At 43.1% G+C, this 24742-nt stretch overlaps 1 long non-coding RNA gene across 1 annotated transcript in view; it reads right to left on the minus strand.

Annotated features, from left to right (window-relative positions):
* Positions 1 to 18419, minus strand: part of LOC134943887 (uncharacterized) — a 62564-nt gene extending 44145 nt beyond the window's left edge. Inside the window, exon 1 of the long non-coding RNA XR_010181811.1 lies at positions 18353 to 18419. This is a non-coding gene — a long non-coding RNA (uncharacterized LOC134943887). The remainder of the gene's footprint in view (positions 1 to 18352) is intronic.
* Positions 18420 to 24742: the final 6323 nt, after the last annotated feature.

Raw genomic sequence — 24742 nt, forward strand, 5'->3', positions numbered from 1 at the left:
TTCGGGCGCGCTTGGGTTAGCCGAGCAAGGCGGGAAGATCCGAGTCTGCCTCGGACCCGTGTAAAAAGCGTGAAGTTCGGGGGGATTCGGTTTCCGAGAAACCGATCCCGCTCATCACTAATGACTAGTGGCAGCAGCTTCAGCACGAGGTGGAAGTCGATCTTGATCTTTCCCTATTTTTGGAACCTCAACATTTTTGTTCTCCATATTTTAATAGGCACAACTAAAAGGCACCTCAGGTAAACAATGGAGATGGATGGATACTAGTATACTTATGGATGGACGAGCGACTGCCGACACAGAGGTAGCTACAGCCGTGGACTACCGTACTGCGTCTGCTGCTAATATAGACTGGATGATAATGATATAAAAAAAATATATATATATCACTACTGCAGCCGGACAGGTATATATTATATAATGACGGACCTGCTGGACACTGTTAGCACTGCAGACTCCTAAAGTAAGCTCCTAGTATCAAGAAGATAGAAAAAAAAAACACCACAGGTAGGTGGTATACAATTATGGATGGACGAGCGACTGCCGACACAGAGGTAGCTACAGCCGTTGACTACCGTACTGCGTCTGCTGCTAATATAGACTGGATGATAATGATATAAAATATATATATATATATCACTACTGCAGCCGGACAGGTATATATTATATAATGACGGACCTGCTGGACACTGTTAGCACTGCAGACTCCTAAAGTAAGCTACTAGTATCAAGAAGATAGAAAAAAAAAACACCACAGGTAGGTGGTATACAATTATGGATGGACGAGCGACTGCCGACACAGAGGTAGCTACAGCCGTGGACTACCGTACTGCGTCTGCTGCTAATATAGACTGGATGATAATGAGATATAAAATAAATATATATATATATATATCACTACTGTAGCCGGACAGGTATATATTATATAATGACGGACCTGCTGGACACTGTCAGCTCAGCACTGCAGACTCCTAAAGTAAGCTACTAGTATCAAGAAGATAGAAGAAAAAAAAACACCACGGGTAGGTGGTATACAATTATGGATGGACGAGCGACTGCCGACACAAAGGTAGCTACAGCCGTGGACTACCGTACTGCGTCTGCTGCTAATATAGACTGGATGATAATGATATAAAAAATATATATATATATCACTACTGCAGCCGGACAGGTATATATTATATAATGACGGACCTGCTGGACACTGTCAGCTCAGCACTGCAGACTCCTAAAGTAAGCTACTAGTATCAAGAAGATAGAAAAAAAAAACCACCACGGGTAGGTGGTATACAATTATGGATGGACGAGCGACTGCCGACACAGAGGTAGCTACAGCCGTGGACTACCGTACTGCGTCTGCTGCAGTGCTAATATAGACTGGATGATAATGATATAAAAAATATATATATATCACTACTGCAGCCGGACAGGTATATATTATATAATGACGGACCTGCTTGACACTGTCAGCAGAATGCGTTTATAGAATAAAAACACCACACAACGAGTGTTTAACTTTTTCAGGCAGACAATCACAATATACTGGTGGTCAGTGGTCACTGGTCAGTCACACTGGCACTGGCAGTGGCACTCTGGCAGCAAAAGTGTGCACTGTTAAAATATGTACTCCTGCTATAACTGCTCCCCAGTCTCCCCCACAATTAAGCTGTGTGAGCAGTGAGCACTCAGCACAGTCAGATATACAGTATTACATAGATGATGCAGCACACTGAGGGCACACTGAGGCTGAGCACAGATATGGTATGTGACTGTGTCACACTGTGTATCGTTTTTTTTCAGGCAGAGAACGGATTAATTTAACTGGTGGTCACTGGTCACACTATCAGCAAGTAGTACTCCGTCCTAATATGCTCCCCAAAATTAGTAAATCAAGTGTCTCTACTCTCTACTACTCTCTAGTCTACTCTAAACGGAGAGGACGCCAGCCACGTCCTCTCCCTATCAATCTCAATGCACGTGTGAAAATGGCGGCGACGCGCGGCTCCTTATATAGAATCCGAGTCTCGCGATAGAATACGAGCCTCGCGAGAATCCGACAGCGGGATGATGACGTTCGGGCGCGCTCGGGTTAGCCGAGCAAGGCGGGAAGATCCGAGTCTGCCTCGGACCCGTGTAAAAAGCGTGAAGTTCGGGGGGGTTCGGTTTCCGAGAAACCGAACCCGCTCATCACTAATGACTAGTGGCAGCAGCTTCAGCACGAGGTGGAAGTCGATCTTGATCTTTCCCTATTTTTGGAACCTCAACATTTTTGTTCTCCATATTTTAATAGGCACAACTAAAAGGCACCTCAGGTAAACAATGGAGATGGATGGATACTAGTATACTAATGGATGGACGAGCGACTGCCGACACAGAGGTAGCTACAGCCGTGGACTACCGTACTGCATCTGCTGCTAGTATAGACTGGATGATAATGATATAAAAAATATATATATATCACTACTGCAGGACAGGTATATATTATATAATGACGGACCTGCTGGACACTGTCAGCGCTGCAGACTCCTAAAGTAAGCTACTAGTATCAAGAAGATAGAAAAAAAAAACACTACAGGTAGGTGGTATACAATTATGGATGGACGAGCGACTGCCGACACAGAGGTAGCTACAGCCGTGGACTACCATACTGCGTCTGCTGCTAATATAGACTGGATGATAATGATGTAAAAAATATATATATATCACTACTGCAGCCGGACAGGTATATATTATATAATGACGGACCTGCTGGACACTGTCAGCAGAATGCGTTTATAGAATAAAAACACCACACGACGAGTGTTTAACTTTTTCAGGCAGACAATCACAATATACTGGTGGTCACTGGTCACTGGTCAGTCACACTGGCAGTGGCACTCTGGCAGCAAAAGTGTGCACTGTTAAATATATGTACTCCTGCTATAACTGCTCCCCAGTCTCCCCCACAATTAAGCTGTGTGAGCAGTGAGCACTCAGCACAGTCAGATATACATAGATGATGCAGCACACTGAGGCTGAGCACAGATATGGTATACTGTGTCACTGTGTATCGTTTTTTTTCAGGCAGAGAACGGATTATATTAAATAATAATAAAACTGCACTGGTGGTCACTGGTCAGTCACTAGTAAACTCTGCACTCTCTGAGTACTCCTAAGCTCCAGTAAATCAAGTGTCTCACTCTCACTATCTATTTCTATTCTAAACGGAGAGGACGCCAGCCACGTCCTCTCCCTATCAATCTCAATGCACGTGTGAAAATGGCGGCGACGCGCGGCTCCTTATATAGAATCCGAGTCTCGCGATAGAATACGAGCCTCGCGAGAATCCGACAGCGGGATGATGACGTTCGGGCGCGCTCGGGTTAGCCGAGCAAGGCGGGAAGATCCAAGTCTGCCTCGGACCCGTGTAAAAAGCGTGAAGTTCGGGGGGGGTTCGGTTTGCTATAATCACTTTTCAGAGAAAATGGCTTACAGAAGATTCTTGTGTGGGTGCACTCCTGTATTTATTTGGATATATGACTAATTATTAAAACTTAACTTTTATTAGCTAATCATTTTAAGATGAATCCACACTCTCATATTCCACCACAGTTAATTGATAGTAATTTATATATATATATATATATATACACACACACACACACACACACACACACACACACACACAAAATTCCACATATATCTCTTTGGGATAGAATGTAGACAACAATAAAGTTTAATATAGACAACAAAATTTGAATAAATATAAAGAATAAAGAATAAAAAATTGGAAATGTTCTGGTTAGTCTATCCTCATAGAGTTGTAGGGAGATGTAGACACTATGGTTCTACACCCAAATGCTATCCAACCAGCACCAGTAAAGCTTGTTTTAATAAGACCTCATTGGGTCATGGTTGACTGGACTAATATTATCAGGAGTATGGATCCTAATAAATTACGTGTGCATGGGGAGGTGCCTTCTATAGTGCCTCGTAGTTGTGTGTATTGAGCTTTGAAGATTTAACCCTAGATATGAGGGTAGAGAACCAAGAAAAAAGGAGATTAAATTATAAGACAGAGGGAAAGAGGAAGGGGGGGGGGGGGAGAAGATGGACAGAGGAAGAGGAGGAGAAAGAGAGAAGAAGAATGGAAAGGAAAAGAAAATAGAAAATGTGGTGATCAGCAGGATCACCACATTTTCTCTTTTCTTTTCCTTTCCATTCTCGACCATACACCAACAGCAGGTTGGTGTATGGTCGAGATGGGTCACAAATTACAACACCAGGTATCCCCCTCACAGATACTGACCCAGCCCACCCTCACAGATACTGACCCAGCCCACCACTGTTTTGCTTCCAAGATCGGACGAGATCGGGCTCTGTCGGTGGGGTATGATAGTAATTGTTAGACACAAATTGGGCTACTCACCAATGAGAGTGCACCTTGCAAAGATTTAGTAAAGAAACAGAAACAGGTTGCGGATCTGCTGTCTATGTTAGGCACAGGGTTTACCTGTGAATCATAGATGAGAGTCTGCAGATATAAGAAAATGATAGGAGATTACAGAAAATCAAATAGAACTATGGCCCTCATTCCGAGTTGTTCGCTCGCAAGCTGCTTTTAGCAGCTTTACACACGCTAAGCCGCCGCCTACTGGGAGTGAATCTTAGCTTCTTAAAATTGCGAACGAAAGATTCGCAATATAGCGAAAAGACATCTCTGTGCAGTTTCTGAGTAGCTCGAGACTTACTCTGCATCTGCGATCAGTTCAGTACTTGTCGTTCCTGGTTTGACGTCATAAACACACCCAGCGTTCGCCCAGACACTCCTCTGTTTCTCCAGCCACTCCCGCGTTTTTCCCAGAAACTGTAGCGTTTTTTCGCACACCCCCATAAAACGGACAGTTTCCGCCCAGAAACACCCACTTCCTGTCAATCACACTACGATCACCAGAACGAAGAAAAAAACGTGAGTAAAATACCTAACTGCATAGCAAATTTACTTGGCGCAGTCGCACTGCAGACATTGCGCATGCGCACTAAGCAGAAAATCGCTGCGATGCGAAAAAATTTACCGAGCGAACAACTCGGAATGACCACCAATATCTGGTATCAACCTGAGTTTTTGCACTGACACTACAGTCAGATTTTATATTTGGATGCACACTCTAGTAATTCACAATACTGTTATATACTGGGAAACCATTCCATGGAGTGTGTGGAGATTCAGTATTCTGACATTCTGCCCTCAATACAAATCTATTACAGAAGCACACAGACAATGGTAAGTGCTCAATTGCACCAACTGTTCCCACATGCAGACAGAAAAACAATTGAATCACAATGCAGGGCTGTTTGTATTATAATGGACAGCCACTGAAAGAGGGTATGTCCAGAAAATATCAGTGTCCCTGAAACCTGTCGGTTTCATAGGGATTTCAATTTGAAATGCCCTGTGCAGTTAAATAATACTGTTCCATGCAAGATATTACATATACCAATATTACTACAATTGGTGTGCCATGTCTGGTAAATCAAAAAATACCGGTCCCTGCCCAGGTCCCTGGGTCAGTCTGGGGTTGGCAGGATCTGAGTGATACTCCTAGTGTCCCTGGTCCAAGATGGAAAACGTGTTTCACCCATCCTGCGGGCTTGTTCACTTCCAATGCTACTCATCTGGGTGATGAGCCAGGTTTAAATACCAGTTAGGTAACAAACAGCCAATCACTGTTGTCTAATTAATTACTTGAATTGATTTCAGAAACTCCGCTGTGATCAGCGGAAGTGACGCAATGTATCTGGTTGCTAGGCAACCCTGGTCGCCGTACAGCGGCCCTGGGGAAGAGAAATGATTACTGTCCCAGATTAGCTATGATATACTAGCATGTGCGGGCAGTTACACTTGATCTCCCCACCGCCGCCGATCTGTCACCTTTTAGCAAACGTGACTTGTATAAAGTCCGTGCCGTTACCCTGACTATCCAGGCAAAGGCGGCCACGTCATGTCCGGCTGGGACCTATGCGTCATGTTGCTAAGCAACCGAATGCCATATGTTACCTTGTGTATTGGGGGCGGGTCCGCACCTTCCATTTCATTGTTAGGTACCCCGATCTACCCGTCCAGCGGGTTCGTTAACTACATTTGCAGTTGATCTGGGTGATAATTCTAATTAGGCTAATCAGTGAATGTATCCAGCCAAACATAATCATATTGCAGTTGATCTGGGTGATAATTCTAATTAGGCTAATCAGTGAGTGTATCCAGCCAAACATAATCATATTATTACCGGAGTTGATCTCAATATCTCCGCTGTATTCAGTGTCATATGTCCGGTATTCAGTGTCATATGTCCGGTTACTAAGCACCCTCATCTCAAAAGGTAGCCCGGGAGTAAAGGAGTAGTTAATACATAGATTGTATCTGGGGTTATTATATTAGAGTGAGGTGCGAAATGATAGGCCGGTAAGGGCAGCTGCACTCTATATCCTAGGTGCAGCAGCCTATCCACTGGTGGTGATAGCGACAATGTGTAAACCGTCGCCTAGAATAGCCGGCCAGAAACAGTCGCATAGTGTCTGACTGTGACACATGCGTCCGGTTGCTTAGCAACTAGCCGCTCTGGGTTTGATTGTAATTATTTTGGTTATCCCGCACCCTGGAATATTCGTGCATACGTACGGGATAATTGTGCGTAGTACATATTAGGACAATCCCATGCACCCAGGCTCAGGTTAGTCCTTGCCCTAGGCCAAGTTATTAAGCGTAGGCCAATGGTTGCCTCATATTTTTGCTAGATTCTCCTTGGTATTGTATACTACCTGGACATTAGTAGTATATGTGCCACATAATCTTGGTCAAGAGATAACGAATTAGTCTGAACCATGAATAGATAGTTCAAATAAATACTGGGTATGTTAGAGAAACGGCTGGGGATGTACTTTGCCCAAGGTAGTCAGGCAGAGAACATATTTATGTATTGCTGGGGAGTAGGTTTACGCTAAGTCTAGAGCAAATATACACAGTTTAGGAGAGATGGGGGATAACGCCGGTTCAGTGAGTAGTATATCTGTCCAAACTGCCCCCCAAAAAGCATACACCATTGGGCATAACCATAGTAAGTGCCAGAAATCGGCTTCAGGGGCACCACATCGTGGACAAATTGCGCTAGGTCTCAAACACGCTTTACATAGAGAGACTGGGGTTCTACATGATCTATGAAGGATAAAAAAGAAGACTTGTTGATACTTGATACACGGGGTAGTGTACTTAAGGGAGCACAACACCTGGAGCCATTGGTCATCCTCCAGTGGACCAATGTCATGCTCCAACTAAAGTTTATGCGGGTCAAAAATTGTTTCAGCAAGGATGGCTTCATCTGTGCACGTAGGTGGACCTGACCATGCTTTGTAAGGACAGAAGGCATGCTTATACCAGCAACTAAAGTCCTTCAAACATCCATCATGAGAGGAATCAGATTAGGGGGAGTATAATGATTTAAATTGACGCAGTATACTAATGAGATTTCAGATGCTGCATTTGTTTCAATCATATATCATCTGATTTTATATTTATATTTTGCTAAACTTACAGCACTTTTTCCTTTCATTTTCTCGTCTCTCATTTACTATCCCTTGCGCTCGCTCACCTGCCATTCAATGCTTTGATTATTCAAAACATGATGGCAGGAAGCAGAGGTGCAGGGCCATGTTTAGAGAGCCTTTCACTTTTCAGACTTATTTTCATCTAGAGAAAATTAAACTACTGCTTCTCTCTATTTATAAATTTGCTCTCTTTTTGACTGCACCACATTTATTAGGACGGTTACCAATAGCAACCGACAGGAGAAGCACTTTACTTCTTTCTAATTTTATTACACTCACTCACTGACCGACCGATGTTCCAATGATTTATGATATGATGGTGAGAAGTAGCGGTGCATGACAGTACTTTAACAGGTACTGTTTACAAACTGCACTCGCTCACTGACCGACTGATGTTCCAATGATCCATGATATGCTCTCTCTCACTGGCCATTCAATGTCTCAATAATTGGTAGTGTGACGGTGAGAAGCAGCGGTGTAAGATATTGTCATTTTGTGATCTTTCTTTTTCTTACATCCTACCCCTATTCCTCAATTTACATAATTCTTTGATGGATGGAATTTTAAACTATTTAATTATTATCCAATTGACTGGATGCATATATATTGGAAGATGATATAACAGTATTTTTGCCAAGGGTCTACCAAGTATATATAAATATATATATTTTTTGTATTGCAGCTAGTATATTGTTGATTTTGATACTAATGTGAAACAACTCCATTAAAGTTGCAACAATTTACAGAGACTGTAATTAAGTTGCAATGTTGCCACCTAGGTATTGTTCTATCTTGCAATTCTCCATTGGGAACAAACCATTGTTTGGAACTAACAGAGATACTATGTTTCTGACACATTGTTTTGAGACTGATTTATACATTGTCTTTTTTCTTGATTTTGCATAACCAATGATTTAAAGAGCTATCCTGGAGAGCGGTAATTGCATTATTTATGGATTTAATGCAAACATTTAATTGTATAAAATTATCCATCCGAGGCATGTGCAAAATATGGAACAAACTTTTGTCTGTAATTGTTGGAATCATTACTCTGCAATACAATTGTTGGAATTTAATATAGGGTTGCATTAGCTTTTTAAATCCCCTATTTTTCTATTTGTTAAATGTGTATTTGTCTGAAAGTTAGTCTATTCATAAAAGTTACGTTTTAGAAACATTTGTTTACCGAGTGCCCCCCCAAAAAAGTTTTATTTTTCTCTTCAATTTATATGTATCCCGACATTACAACAGCTGGCAGGTTAGGGTTAACCACTTCAGGGATATTGGCACATACAGATGGACCTTTGCTCATCTATACCGTCTATGGCTATTTTCCCGATCACAGAGTCGCAGTGTGCCTGGTCGCAAGGCGGCGTGTTTTGTCGCAGGGTGGCGCATAGAGTTTAGCATGGCATATGGCGTTACTTGAGAGTGTAATACCGGGATCATCCACCAGAGGTCGCTGTTGATAATCACCAGTGCACATGTGTAAGGTGTCCAATAAACTTGCATTGGAGACACTGAGCCAATCTACAGATGTGTCCTCTTACATCCTTGCTGCAGTCACGCTAAACAGCCCTTGAAGTAACGCCACGCCGGAAGCGGGACTCGGTAGCACAGATCGTCTTTTCTGCATTTTTGTATCGCGGAAATGTGGTGAGTAATAGCATCTCTATCCATTCAGTTTCTACTTAACATTTATCTAGCTGCTTCTAGAAGAATATATATATATATATATATATATATATTTAATCTGATTGGTTGGTATGGGCAACATTACTCCGCAGTCAGACACAGAATATAGACATGCTGCATATCTTTATAATTAGGAAGCTGCTTGTGCGTCCTATTACCATGCCCGTGAGCTAGGGTTCGAATCCCGCAATGGACACATCTGTGTATAAATTGTCATCCTCCATTTTTTTTTCTAATTTTGAAAAAACAAGTTATGTCATACTTTGTATACAGTCTCAGACATGCACACATGTATACAGTCGAAATTAGAAAAAAAACGTAGGTGCTACTTATTACACATATATACAAGTGTGACTACAAATTACGATAGTATTATCTTTATGAGACTGAGTTACTGCACTTCTTCCTGGGCCTCCCCATTGCTTTAATATGCAGCCTCCCCCACCACTAATCCCTCCCTCTGTGAGACTTGTGATATCACGGACTGGGTGTACTGCTTAGTAAATGACAAACACAACACGGCCGGTACACTACTGTATATAAATGAATGGCTCATGCTGGCTTTGGTTGGGGGAAGGGAACCCAGAGGGCACAGAATGCACATTCATTTATAAGGCATGTCAGCATTGTGCATGCACATAGAGATCTAGAGATGCTTGGCGTGAGTGAGCCGTCATTTGCCGGGCAGCTCTGCTATTGTCGGGCATCTTTCCTTGCTGTAAATGCATCTTACAGATGTGTCCTCTTACATCCTTGCTGCAGTCAAGCTAAACAGCCATTCAAGTTGCGCCATGCTGTAGCCGAACTCGGTAGAGCCGAGTGTCTTTTTTTGCAACTTTTGCCCTGAAAATGTATCTTAGACACAATGTAATGCAATAGGATGCACAAGCAGCTTCCGTTGATTAAAATGATATGCAGCATGCCAATATTCTGTGTGTAATAGCGGCTCTTATCTGCATCCGAAATGAAACGTTACAGTGTTTTCAAGGGAAACACTGTAGCAGACATTTTGTATGCAAATACAGTCACAGTCACACACAGAATAGAGACATGCTGCATATCATTTTAATCAGCAGAAGCTGCTTGTGCGTCCTATTACATTACTTTGCGTCTAAGACGCATTCTCGCGGGAAAAACAAAAAAAAAGATAATCATCGCTGCCGGCATGGTGTGATTTCAAGGGCTATTTACCGTGACTGCAGCACGGATGTAAGAGGACACATCTGTAGATTGGCTCAGCGTCTCCAATGCACACAAAGAAAAGTACAGTTCAGAGTTCTACACAGCTCTCTAAAGGAAAATAAATCATTACACTCAGCCATAGAGTTGGAATCACACAGCTATTTATACAAAGTTATTAATTGATTTATTTTTTTTGGTCCTGACAGAGAATGAGAATTTTCTACAGCATTCGTTTATTTACAGTACACTATACACTTCAAGTTCCTGATAGTCCTTCTCCATGTTACCTTTGGTCTGTGTGTATAACATCACAGTTGTAACTGCCACTTTGCCATAGCTTGCTGAGAGTACACTATTACCGTACGATTACTGTACTGTACTGTATATCCATCTTCTGCTATTCGCTTTACTGTACTGGATTAGTGGAGCATTAGCCACCCAGTGGTGAAGATGTGTATTGCATGCTATGTATGTTGTCGCACCTTAACGCGTCTCTCTGTGCAATACCTCAACAACTCAAGCTATAGCTAACGCGCGACAAATACTCAGTTTAGGCGGCGAAACTGCAACGATGAATGAGGATCCATCAGTATAAGTACATTTACTTTTACTTAAAAATAATGATTACAATTAATTGCATATCTTTTTGAAGTTTGAATACATATTTATAACTAAATTGGACAAAATAATCAATATTTTAAAAATATTTAACATCTATTTACAGACAACACATTTATAATTTCTGTGCATTTGATTGGGACACATCACAAGCATTCAACACCAATTGGCAACAGTAAAGTGGTGTATTTTTTAAAACATAATATATGGGGTTTAGGCGCCACCCTGAAGGGTTAGAGTTAAGCTGCAGGGGGGGGGGTTAGGGTTTGGCTGTGGGATAGAAGGGTTAGGATTAGGCACCCCTGGGGGTTGGTTAGGGTAAGGCACTAAAGGTAAAAGTTAGGTTTAGTCTGCGGGGCCAGAGGGTTAGGGGGTAGAGGAGAGGGGGAAATACCCTTTGCTCACTCCTGTCAGGTTTTCATACATCAGGATCCCGGCATCAGTATTTAATCCTGATTCCACTGACACAATACATTGGGCCATGTACAGTAGTGTGAGTATCTCAGCACTTCTTCCCATAATACCCATCACTTCCAGTCTACAGCCACTTCTGTCTACAGCTGCCCCCCCCCCCCCCCCCCCCCCCCACCAGGCAGTATAGGACTATACATTATTATTTGGGCCTTCGGTGCTAAGTGGATCTTTCCCTTATTGAAGCGAGAAGCTTGTTAGTGTCAGTTAAGTTATTATCACCCTAATGTAGGTGGCGGCTAGTAGCGTTGTGGTAAGTACCAGGCACTTAGTGTCTGAAGTTGTGTGCAGGGCAGCTATTGGTCAGTGACAGGACACAGCAGTGATGGGAATATGACACTATGTAGCCTTCTGCAGGACAGTGTGACACAGCAATCATCATGTAGTGATGTAACAGGAGCGGAGAGATGTACAAAGTGACTAACAGTTTCTATACTACATCTCCATCATTACTCTCACCCAGCTGGGGGGGGGCGCAATGCTAGGGGCACTATACTTTGGGTTACAGCCTTCCACCAAGATTTACCTTAGAAGCCTGGGGTTATCTGAAGACAGCAAGTAGGAGACAATATTGAAACTCACAATGGACTACAATGGTAATTTATGTGCATTTCTTTTCTTAATATATTACACAAACAATATCACATATACTACATAATAGAAGAAAGATTAAAAAAAATCCTAAAATCTGTTTTTCTTTAAGCTGCTAAGAATGTGTAAGATATAATTACTGCCTGATACTCAGCTACAGGTCCTCTGTGTCATCTAATGACAACAAGGTAAATTCTCATCTGAAGAGACTTCTCCTTAATTTGGGGTTTCCAAAGATTAGTATGAAAGATTGTACTGATGGATATGAGAAGAGGAACACCAAGAATAATGTATCCATCACTGGACTCATATAGAACGACACAGCAAACTTGTAAATATTGATAATAAGGAATATCAGGTCCAACACCACATGCAGCGTCATTGTCACAGCCGCCCGAACAAGAGCCTGGAGCTGAGGGGATGAGCTGTCCTGGGACACGTTCTGCCTGATCCTCCAGACATGGTGCAGGAGAGACGTCACACTGAGCCCAATACAGATGGCAGTCAGGGTAAAGGGCAGGATGTAACTGAGCAGCATATTAGTCACAGTGTAAAGGACATTTACCGTCATTGCAAAACCTACTAACCCATCAGTAATATTTGTTTTCTGTGGAAACATCATCTCTGCTGTCCAGAAAATTGGCAAAGTCACCAGAACTGACCATATTGCTGATCCTATGAGGAGTTTGGTGATGGAAGAGGGAAACCACATTTTCACCCAGAGGAAGATCCGGTGGGTAACGGTGACGAGTTTCACACAGTAGCAGATGGAAAGCCAGGCGGTGTTCCACAAACTCATATTATACAGGACGTATAGGACATAAAAGCACAAAAATAATATTTTTGTGTTTTCAGTGAGAAAAGTAGACAAGTAATAGATCACCAAAAACTGAGACAACATGAGGAGATTGGTGAGAGCCATAGAGAGCAGGATTGTGTCACTGGCTCCGAGTCTATTGCTCGTTCTCCAGAGTCTGATGTACACAGAGAGGATGGCGGAGTTTATGATGATTCCATGTATCCCGATTATAGATAAAATGATGATTATCACACTCTGCACAGACAGCTGCATTCTGCACAGCCGGGCGACCTGTCCTGTTTCCCTTACTAATATAATGACAGCAGATGTGACAAGTGCCAGTGGTGTAATGATTACATGCCGGGCAGAGGGAGCACGGAGCAGGGGGAGACATGCAAATCTGGGCAATATCGGATTTCCCTGTGTGTGTATTAATGTCCTCTGTGACACTGGAGAGACGGGAGGAGAGGAAGCTGGGGTAGGATTTATTTTGTTTTATCACAAGTATCATATATATATAGATATACTGGGTAACTGATATACTGCTTAAAAATGAAAATGATAATAAATGTGCCAAAAAATGAACCAAAATAAACCAGGGCAGCAGAGACATTGTGTGTGTGTGTGTGTGTGTGTGTGTGTGTGTGTGTGTGTGTGTGTGTGTGTTCATGGGGCGGGGGGCTGGGGGCTGGGGGGAGACACAGTGCTTGGGGTGAGTGCAGCTATGCCCCATTAGATATAGAAATATTAGTAATATGCACCTGGGCACTGTGCCGTTGTTTAGCTAATAACACTCGCTGCTGCTCATAACTAGGTAATAAACCCACAAGTGGCCAAATATAATGTTTCTGATGAGTTGCGCTCAGCCTGTTGTGGATGGAGTGTGACACTCTTTAGGTCGTAGTTTGCTGACAAATGAAGGTAACTGAGGAATGTTATGTTTGCCAGCAAATGGTGCAGGTGTGCTCTGAACTATCCGTCCTCCGCTGCGGGATTTAGCAACGCGGCCACTGGGACTGAGCTTCTCATCTTGGTTTGTTGCTGCCGCTGGTTTTCCTGGGTCGGTCCGTGCATAGATCTGGTTTGCTTGTTGTCACGGTCCCTCCCTCTCCAACGCGATTCAACCAATTACTGGTCTTCTTCTGGGAATTGTGGGTAGTGTAGTCTCTTTGTGTTTAGAAGTTATAGTAAAGTTTAATTGGTCCATTTTAATTGATGTATCCACTTGACTTTTTGTTCCTGTTGTCAATCACTCTGCATTTTAGCCACATTCTGCTGCGTGTCTAATGTCTTTGAAGTGGTCCATATTTATATTAAGAAATGGTGTAAGGTGGATCTATGAACATAGTATATAATAAGAGCACAGCGGAAAAAAGTAAAAGATGACTAGCAGTGAGGGTTTACATTTGTAGTAAGTGTATATAATATCTTTATTGTGAAATGATAGTATTAAATAAAGTATTGTGTGGATTGACTATTAATTATATAATTACATGCAGTCTTACATTACATATACATTACATATATACTTATTATTATACTTATATTATATATATATATATATATTACATTACATACATGTCCTCAGTGCAGGAGTGTTGGCAGTGTCCTCAGTGCAGGGGTGCCGGCAGTGTTGGCAATGCGGGAGTACCGGAGGTGTCCTCAGTGCAGGAGTGCTGGCAGTGTTGGCATTGCGGGAGTGCTGGCAGTGTTGGCAATGCGGGAGTGCTGTAGGTGTCCTCAGTGCAGGAGATCAGGGGTGTGGCAGTGTTGGCAGTGCAGGAGTGCTGGCAGTGTCCTCAGTGCAGGGGTGCTGGCAGTGTTGGCAATGCGGGAGTACCGGAGGTGTCCTCAGTGCAGGAGTGCTGGCAGTGTCCTCACTGCAGGGGTGCCGGTAGTATTGGCAATGCAGGAGTACCAGAGGTGTCCTCAGTGCAGGAGTGCTGGCGGAGTCCTCAGTGCAGGGGTGCCAGCAGTGTCGGCAATGCGGGAGTGCTGGAGGTGTCCTCGGAGCAGGAGTTAAGGGGTGTGGCAGTGTAGGCAGTGTGGGAGTGCCGGAAATGTCCTCAGTGCAGGGGTGCCTGCAGTGTCAGCAGTGTGGGAGGTGTCCTCAGTGCAGGAGTGCTGGCAGTGTCCCCAGTGCAGGGTGCCGGCAGTGTCTGCAGCGTGGGAGTGCTGGCAGTGTCCTCAGTGCAGGGGTGCTGGCAGTGTTGGCAATGCGGGAGTACCAGAAGTGTCCTCAGTACAGGAGTGTTGGCAGTGTACTCACTGCAGGGGTGCCGGCAGTGTTGGCAATGCGGGAGTGCTGGAGGTGTCCTCAGTGCAGGAGTTCAGGGGTGTGGCAGTCTCGGCAGTGTGGGAGTTCCGGAAGTGTGTCCTCAGTGCAGGGGTGCCGGCAGTGTCAGCATTGCGGGAGTGCATGCGGCGGCGCTATTAGCACTTTGGGGGCATTCATCTTGGGGACATTGTAGCCTATGGGGAAACGCTGATTGGCTGAGAGCCGTGACAGACAGCCCTCTCAGCCAATCAGTGGCCTTTCATAGGTTACTATGGAGACCAGCGTCCGAGGCAAAACCTCAGGATCCGACAGTGGAATCCTGAGGTTTTGCCTCGATTGGGGATCCGGGGCAGGCAGGGACATCCGAGCTGTGGTTTCGATGTCCCCGGATCCACTAGGTTCGGGGGGGGGGGTTCAGTTCTCTGAGAATCGAACCCGCTCATCTCTAGTTTTTATGGTGTGTGTATGTGTGCGTGTATGGGCGCGTGTGTGTATGTGTGTGCGCGTGTGTAGGTGTGTGTGTCTTACTTGCCTATCTGACCCTCTCCATGAGGAAGAAAATGCTCTGTTCCTGGACTCTCCTGGTAATGTATGATTGCCATCACCTGTGGTGAGCTAGGTAATGGATAAGAAAGGTGTTTCACCACAGGTGATGGCAATCATACATTACCAGAAGAGTCCAGGAACAGAGCATTTTCTCCCTCATGGAGAGGGGCAGGTAGGCAAGTATGCCACAATGCCATTATCTCAATCTGTCATTCCTCCAGGAGGTATTTGAGGCCGGCCAAATGTCAGACTGGTGACTCCTAGGTAAGTACATATTTCACTGGCAAAATCCATTCATATACAGTATGTTAGCTGTTACACCATTAGCTATTTTGAATTTTGACTTCCAAAGGATTCGGGCTATGGCCCTCATTCCAAGTTGATCGCACGCTGCCACTTTTTGCAGCCCGTGCAATGAACTGAATGGACCTCAGACACAAGCCCTGCAAACATATGGACACGCCTGCATTTTCCACACCACTCCCAGAAAACGGTCAGTTGACACCCCGGAACGCCTTCCTCCTGTCAATCACGATGCGATTGCTCAGCGATTGTTTTCTTCTGTATTTCAGTCGCTGCCCGCCGTTCCCCATCGCCGGGCAGCGACGTGCTGCGCATGCACATTCCGAACCTGATCGCACGGATGCGAAAAACTGCAGAATGCGATCGGGTCGGAATGATCCCCTATGACTGTTGCTCCTACAGAAGTGTCATTTTACAGCATTGCCATAGGGTATAACCACGGGCATACACATCGCGGCAGTGCTATGACACGCTAGGCTGTGAGAAGTCGCACCCACGTTCTACACTATAAAGCCTCATGGAATTGGTAGCTTGAGTATGCACGGCTTCTGCTGCAATGTGTACACAATGTAGCAACAATGTAAAAGGACACATCTGTAGCTTCTGTTTCTGGGGGTCATTCAGACCTGATCGCACGCTAGCGTTTTTTGCAGCGCTGCGATCAGGTCTGAACTGAGTATGCGTAGGCACCGCAATGCACAGGCACGTTGCACGGGTACAATGCGTTTTGCTGCCCTTTGATGGGTTTGTGCAAAGAACCCATTTGCACGGGCGATCGCAAGGAGATTGACAGGAAGAGGGCATTTGTGTGTGGCAACTGACTGTTTTCTGGGAGTCAAATAAAGGAAAATGCTCTGCGCTCCAAAAATCACTTAAAGTTAATTGATTGATCAATTAAATGCAGTCTAGCAAGGAGAATAATTGACTCAAAGAGGCTTGACCTTTTGAAAAGAAAATATTTTATCAAACAATTAATACCACAAAGATACATTGTACGCTGTTTTAAACAGCACGTTTACAAATATAGATACAGTGTTTTTGTTCACATATGCAAGAGGTAGAAACCTCTGATTTTTTAAACTGCTATATATTTATGTATTGTCTGTCTTATGTGTCTTTGTGGTATTAATTGTTTGATAAAATATTTTCTTTTCAAAAGGTCAAGCCTCATTGAGTCAATTATTCTCCTTGCTAGACTGCATTTAATTGATCAATCAATTAACTTTAAGTGATTTTTGGAGCGCAGAGCATTTTCCTTTGTTTGTGTCTTATTTTGTTTTTCAGCCTAGCCAGCTGTTTTGCTCAGCAGCTCCAATATCACGATTTTTATACTGATCACCAGCCGGCAAATTTATTATATATTATATATAGCGCCAGATTTATACAGTTTGAGATTAATCTCCAGCTGTATTTATATATATGTTTTCTGGGAGTAGTTGGAAAATGCAGGCGTTCCCAAGCGTTAGCAGGGTGGGTGTCTGACGGCAATTCCGGCCACGGACAGGCTGTAGTGATCGCAGCAGCTGAGTAAGTACTTGGCTACTCAGAAACTACACAAAGTTTTTATGTACAGCTTTGCTACACATGCGATCGCACACTTGCACAGCTAAAATACACTCCCCGGTGGGCGGCGACTATGCGATCGCAGGACTGCAAAAAACAGCTAGCGAGCGATCAACTCTGAATGAGGGCCTCTGTTGTTACTTTCAGATTCTCCCGCTGAGCATGAATCTAATTATGCACTGTCAAAGTCGAAAAATATCATAATGCATATGCCTTGTACTAACCCTCAGTCCGCCGTATGTGCACATATCCGCAATTTGCATAAGATCGCTCCGGCGATCGTGCGCATGATATGGGTATTTACGGCGGAGTTTGTGAGCGTGTAGCGTGTTATTAGAACATTGCATATTTAACCCATATAGCGTATATTTTAGATATAGTTCCCCTAGACCATGTCAGCGAGTATTATTAGTTTAAACAGCTCCTGGACAGAGGGATTCGCCTTTGCATGATAGGAAGGGTCAGACTAAGGTTAGAAGGTGATGTCTAGTATCCAGCTGTAGGGTATTTTAAGGGAAACATACTGGTGTTGGTTAGAGAAAAATTGCATGTTCCTGCGTATTGTTATGTGCAGAAGTAGAATATAGATATAAATTGTATTTAAAATATATTACGAATGTGGAGGGAACGAGAATGGAACCCAGTCACACATAAATTTCCCACAGACTGAGATACAATGGCCTTATTTACACTAAGCTTTGAGATTCTATGAAGAGGGCATACACCTTTGTTTATGAAGAGGGCCAGGTTTCTCTCCAGAATAATGAGTGCTGAGTTGTCATTGTCTCACCTGAAAGTAAGGGACAAACAAGGATGAACAATGCCCAGGAGCAGAGTATGTTTGGAAGACCATAAACAATAGCTAACCACAACAAAACCAGACAGATAGGAATTTAGGAAACTAACATTCCTAGTCTAAAATCCATGGAGATAGAGGTATTCATTTATATATATATATATATATATATATATATAAAAGTGAATAAATATATAATTCCTAACAAATTGTAATAGCAGGAGTGTGTGTGTGTGTGTGTGTGTATGTGTGTGTATATATATATATATATATATATATATATATATGAATATGTGGATATATGAATATCTTGAAGATCGAGATATATAGTAATATAATGTGTGGGATCATATTGTTCAGAGTCACGTGAACATTAATCTGGTGGGAATAAGAACATTGTTAAAACTTACCTCATTAAGATAATAATAATACCAGATTTATGTTTTATGTGATGGGTTTAAACTGATCATGGGGCAGGAACTCCACATCCCAAGTCCTAGCCATCGCCCACTTCTTGAACTAACCTATGGTCCCCGGTGCAGGACATGTCCCACCCCCTAACCAATGGAAGAATAGCACACAGTGACTATTGTATTATGTCTTGAGCTACTGAATAAAGAGCGAGCAGCAGGCCAGGTCACTATCAAAGACTCTGAACGCTATCTACATGATAAGCGGAGGACCAGATTTGGGTTGCGCTTGCGAAACATTCTCACGTATGTACATTCTCTGTAGCCATTATTCTGTTTAGATTTACTTGTTAGTCTGTAGTGTATAACTTGTATTGTTTTACCTTTTTGGAATCAATCCACGGAGGCCTTAGAACACTGTGGTTTAAACTACAAACGGTGTTGTGTTTTCACTTTCCTGCCTGGGCTTTAAAGTAGATTAACCAGTTTAAGGTGTATAAGCATTGTTAAGGTGTATGCGCTGCGGATACGTTGTATCGCCAGCGCTACTTAAGGTTTAAAGGTATTAACATCGCTGCAGTACATTGCTGCCAAAGGTTTAAAGTATAAGCATATCATTACATTGTATCCTTAACAAGGTTTGAAGGTTATCAATTGTGTGTGCACACGCTGTGTGTGCTTTGTACCCACAGTGTGGCGTTTGTACGCTGAGTGCGTATACGGTACGGGACTCTGTGCGCAAATAGCGTACGAAGTACGTAGCGTGAGCTAGCGACCGCAGCAGCTTCATGGTAAAGGTGTGTTTAAAGGTATAGCTTTATGGTTTAAGATAATATCAACATTATCAATTGGGGGCTATGTCCTGGTTTTCCTCATACCCACAGCCTAGCAGGTTAAACCAGACTCTATCTATCAGCAAAAGGGCGGACAGGTATCCTACGTAAGCTTTTTTTTGGCTGTAGAATACACTGGTAAACCCTATTTCATTGCTGATAACATGGTGTCTGCTCTGCAAGGTTTGTTGGGATGCTGGTGGGATCCGGAAGGTAAGAACGCAAAGCTATTTTAAATCTGTAAATTTCTGTTTGGCTCCAAATGCGCACACAATACAAGCATACACCTGTCCTCTGCATATCTGATCATATTGTTGCAAAACAAGGTTCAAATAAGTCATGTTGTGTTTGATTCAGATTGGATTGCTTATCTGTTAAGTAGGGTAAAAGTATATTTAAAAGTTTGCATAGCTTTGATATAGTTTTATTTTTAACTCAGGCCTAAAATGACTTCAGGGGCTTGCATGGTGTGTGATTTCTTTGTGACAAAGGAAGCCGCATGGTTTGTCCTCCATTTTGGACTAACCACATGGCCTGTCCACCATTTTATGTAACCCTCATGGATGTGGAAGGGGGAGGAGCAGCGGCCATTTTGGGAAGGTCATTTTTTCTAAATGGCTGATTTTCACTGCCCGGAATAATCAGCCGTCCTTGGTCAAAAAGAAATCACCATTTATGAGTTACCAATGCATTTATTTAACCCATGCCATAGTCAATTACAAATAGTTTCAGATGGGGCTTAATAAAAGTTAATAGTAAGATGAATACGTGATGTAAGAACCACACACAGATATAAACAAAGTTGTTTTTTTCTTTACCTCTAGGATTCAGTTAACTCTGCTTGTTGTAAGATAGCCATTGAAATGCAAATTAACCTGTGTAACTGCTTTTTCCTAGCAGTGAAAAACCACCTTTACAGACAGCCAAAAGCACAGCATTCATATGCAAATTAGAAGCACTTAATGAGTAAATGAGTCTCAGGAGACCAGTGAATGGTACATATATATAATATTATAATTATGTGTGTTTATATCAATGTATGTTCTGCAAGATAGCTATCCAATATGAATCATACTATTGGAAGCATTGATTACTAGATTCATTTAGACCTGTATTTTGTACTCTGTATACCTACTCGCATTATTGCCATAAGCATTGATTACTTCATTCATTTTGACCTGTACTGAGAAAATTTGTTGCTATTTAGTTAAAATATAGAGTTAATAGTTAAGGAAATAAGTGTAAGACGCACACGCAGCCTGGCCTAGTAAAGGTTTATACAGTAGAAACTGTGTGTAGTGTTAAGTAAGCGATAATAGTTAAATATCGCTTACATTTATAGAAGTGTGGGATTTGTAGTACTGCGGATGTACGGCCTTTGTACACGTGTCTCGGACAGCGTGCGGGACTGCGTACGCAACGTAAAGGCCTACGCACGTGGCATGTTTATGCAACATGCGTAACAGTATGACCGCTAAAATACAAATCACACATTAGCATTGTTTTAGTTTAAGCGCGAGGCGGTAGCCACGCGATAATAGCACAAATTTATTCAGTTTCCAAAATTTAGTTTAAAAACCTTTTTTTTCTGTATTACCTCTGGGGAAAGCTATCAGTTAACAGGAAAGGATTTTTCTGATCAGAAAACTATAGAATGATAGTGTGGGCTGAAAAAGGTATGAGTGTATTGAACCCCTCTTGGTGAGCTTGGTGAAGCTTGGTGAAGCTTGGTGAAGCACGGTCTAGGTGAATACGTGGTGAGCACGGTCTTGGTGGATACGTGCAACGGAGTGTGATAAAGTTTTCATGGTATTACGCTCCGGCTGTTTTGGAGCACAGTGTGGAGACTCCAGTGATCCTACCACTTATAGATAGCAAGTGTCTATAAGCGGTACGATTGGACCGCACGGTTGCATGGGCAATACGTGACGCAACGTCATACGAAGTTTTGCATATTTGTGCGTAAATCTCGTCATCATACGCGTTATGGGAAGCACATGCAAGCGTGATTTGTGTAAAGTAAAGGTTTAGGGAGTTTTCGCTGGTCTCTCAGGAAAATCTCCGGAGGCAGATATTCACTGGGTATGGTAAGTTACTCCTAAAAGGCCCAGGGGATAAAGGCCAAAGTTGGGCCTGCAACGGCTACACGTGTCTGCTAAATAAGGCGGATCCGTGATACTCTGAGCAGAAGAAGTTAGTGGAAGAACTTTAAGGATTTCCACCGTAGACTACTGTGTTTGGTGCATTTTAGGAAGTTTTCCCGTGTTAAAAAGGTCCACAATGGAAGCCAAGTGCACAACACAGGGACGTTCAGCAGTCAGGGTTCAGACTGCAGATTTCAGACCCAGGGGGTCAGTTCGGTTAGTAATGTGGGGGAAGTATGGTCCCCACACTGAGACCTTTTGTGATGAATGGACACGAATGACTGTGGGGGATAAAGCACCATTTCCTGGGATAGGTAGTTTTGACTCAGAGGTATTGTATAATCTAAGGCTTAGGATCTGTCTGATAAAATCTCAAAAACAAAGGATTAGACACACAAACTGTTTAAATTTATGGCAGCAAGAGGGTGATATGCAGAGGGAACTAGCTTACACAGCCGGTTCCAACCCTAGCAGGAAACTGATGGCAACTGCACCATCACCGTATATTACAGGAGAGAAAGTGGCTACAGAGAATGGCATACTGATATATAATAAGAGTAAAGTTGATAAATGTATTAATGACGATAAGAGTAAAACTGATAAATGTATTAAATCTAACCCGTGCAAGTTGTACCCCATTTTAAACTTCCCTCAGGATTACAAACAAGAAGATGAATCCAGCACGATGTCGGCACTTTCCCTAGCAGCCACTATACAGGACACCCAGGTGGGCACGGCCCAACGGGTAAGAGCAGTAGTAAAGCGCCCTAGCGGAGGGATAAGTGAGGTCGTGTCCACAGGTAAGTACGGTACTGTACATTATGCAGAGATAATAGCACCTCACATTGTAGAGTCAACACAAAATGGTGTAATTGAACACAATCCCTCTCACTAAGAACCAGGGTACAAACCTCTCAACCTAGCTGGAGAGGTATCTCGGTGGCTGCATTAAGAGAGTCCGCTATTGAGCATGATCGGAACATCATTAGGCACAGGGAGTCACAGGGGGATAAGCTGATGACAGTAAGTATAAAAGCCCTGACAACGAAGCCACATCAGCCTAAACCCCAGACCCCTGATGGTAAGTCGCATGTGGTAAAATGTTATAAATGTCAGAGGGAAGGACATTACGCTCGGAACTGTAATTTTAGAGACCCACATAAGGTATATCGATCCCCTAGACCAGAACATGACCCACATTATGACACACGTAATTGGGATCAGGGATAACATATGAAAAATTTTGGGCCGTACCTGTAGTCTGCAGCCAGTGAAGTTAATTGCTAGCCTTGGAAGTGAACCTGAGGTCACAGTTGATGTAGTTGGTAGATCATTCCTTGTAGATACAGGAGCGGCCAGGTAAACTCTGTGATTTATCTTTAAAGTTTATTTTTCATCTCTGACGTTCACCGACAGAACTACAGCTCAAACGTCACATGTCTACTCGGTCTTTTCAGAGGTCTGCCCAGCCCCAGTATATCTCACCAGCATCATTGTGCCTGGCCATGCACAGAGGGTGAAGAGTGGAAATACTGGTGGAGGAAGACTGTGCAGAGATACCGATAGACATGATGGTGTGACAGCCTGATGGTGAACGCAAATCTGACAAATTTTCTTTTATCACTCTCTCTTTTTGTTTTTTTCATGTTCTACGGATGGTTTATTTCACACAACAGTTGAACACATGGTAATGCAAGATTTATGTTCCCTACAGAAAGGTCGCTGACTCGGAGAGAACATCGTATCACTGGGGTGTCTGTTCCAGGAAGACTGAGAGGCAGCACTGTTGAGACGGCATCTGAGCAAGTAGAACAACAAGACTAGAGGCGGTTGTCGTACCAGTTTTCTTTTTCCTTTTTATTATTTTCTCCATCTTCCATTACCCTCCTTTCCTCCCCCTTTCCTTGCTCCTTTTTCTCTCCCCTTAACAAGATGGACTTACCCCAAGAGACTGCTTTCCGGATTGTCCTGTTGACCCTGTTGTTGACCAGAGCAGTCTGTTTCGGTGAGAGTACCAGAGAGGTCGAGAAAGGATCTGGAATGTGTTCTGATGGCAAGGACGGATTTGTAGAATTCCAAGAGCAACACATTCACTGAGCAAAGGCAAGTGTCAGAAAACGATCTAGTAGTCAAGAAACTAGGAGGCACTGTGAAGGGTTATTGGCTGAGGAAAATTGTATTTGTAGAAACTGTGAAAACATAGTTGAGGACGGGTGCATCCAGAGATGTCAGTCCAGCCTTAATATCAACATGGACCGTCATCCATTGAGTGACTATCACTCATTAGTGGGTAAGGTTTTAAACCAAACAGAATGCTGGGTGTGCTCACAAGTACCTCAAGGTCAGAGCAAGTCAGGACTAGTACTGTATCCATTAACAATAGATGAGGTACTTGAATTAAGGGGTGGGAGACCGGTGGACAAGAAATTTAATATTTCTAAGCCCCCTAGTTTGAAGCTCCACCAATATCATGTGGATAGATCCTTAGTATGTTTCAACATTTCCAATTCCCGAAAGCCGGGAAATTGGGAAGTGACATGGAATAACCAAACCTTGGCATTTTCACACAGAGCCGACAGAATGCCCGTAGACACTGAACTTATACGCCAAATAGCCGACGGTGGAAGATATTTTCGGTACAGGTATACTTTAGGAAGTAGGACCATGCGGGTTGGAGAAGTATCACCGGGATACTGTGCGCATATCATACAGCCTGATACGTGTACTGAACAGATGAGAGAGTTAGGGATAGGATTTTTCACTTGGAAGGTTTGCAATATGGTAATGTCATATTCTGTCCCCTATGTTCTCCCCGATGATGCATATTTCATATGCGGGAGGAAGGCGTATAAGTGGCTTGCCCCAAACTCAGAGGGATTGTGTTACATTGGAAGAGTGCTGCCAGAAGTAATGACCATAACCCATAATAAGA

This window comes from Pseudophryne corroboree, chromosome 7, assembly GCF_028390025.1.
Source record: "Pseudophryne corroboree isolate aPseCor3 chromosome 7, aPseCor3.hap2, whole genome shotgun sequence".
NCBI classification, from domain to species: Eukaryota; Metazoa; Chordata; class Amphibia; order Anura; family Myobatrachidae; genus Pseudophryne; species Pseudophryne corroboree.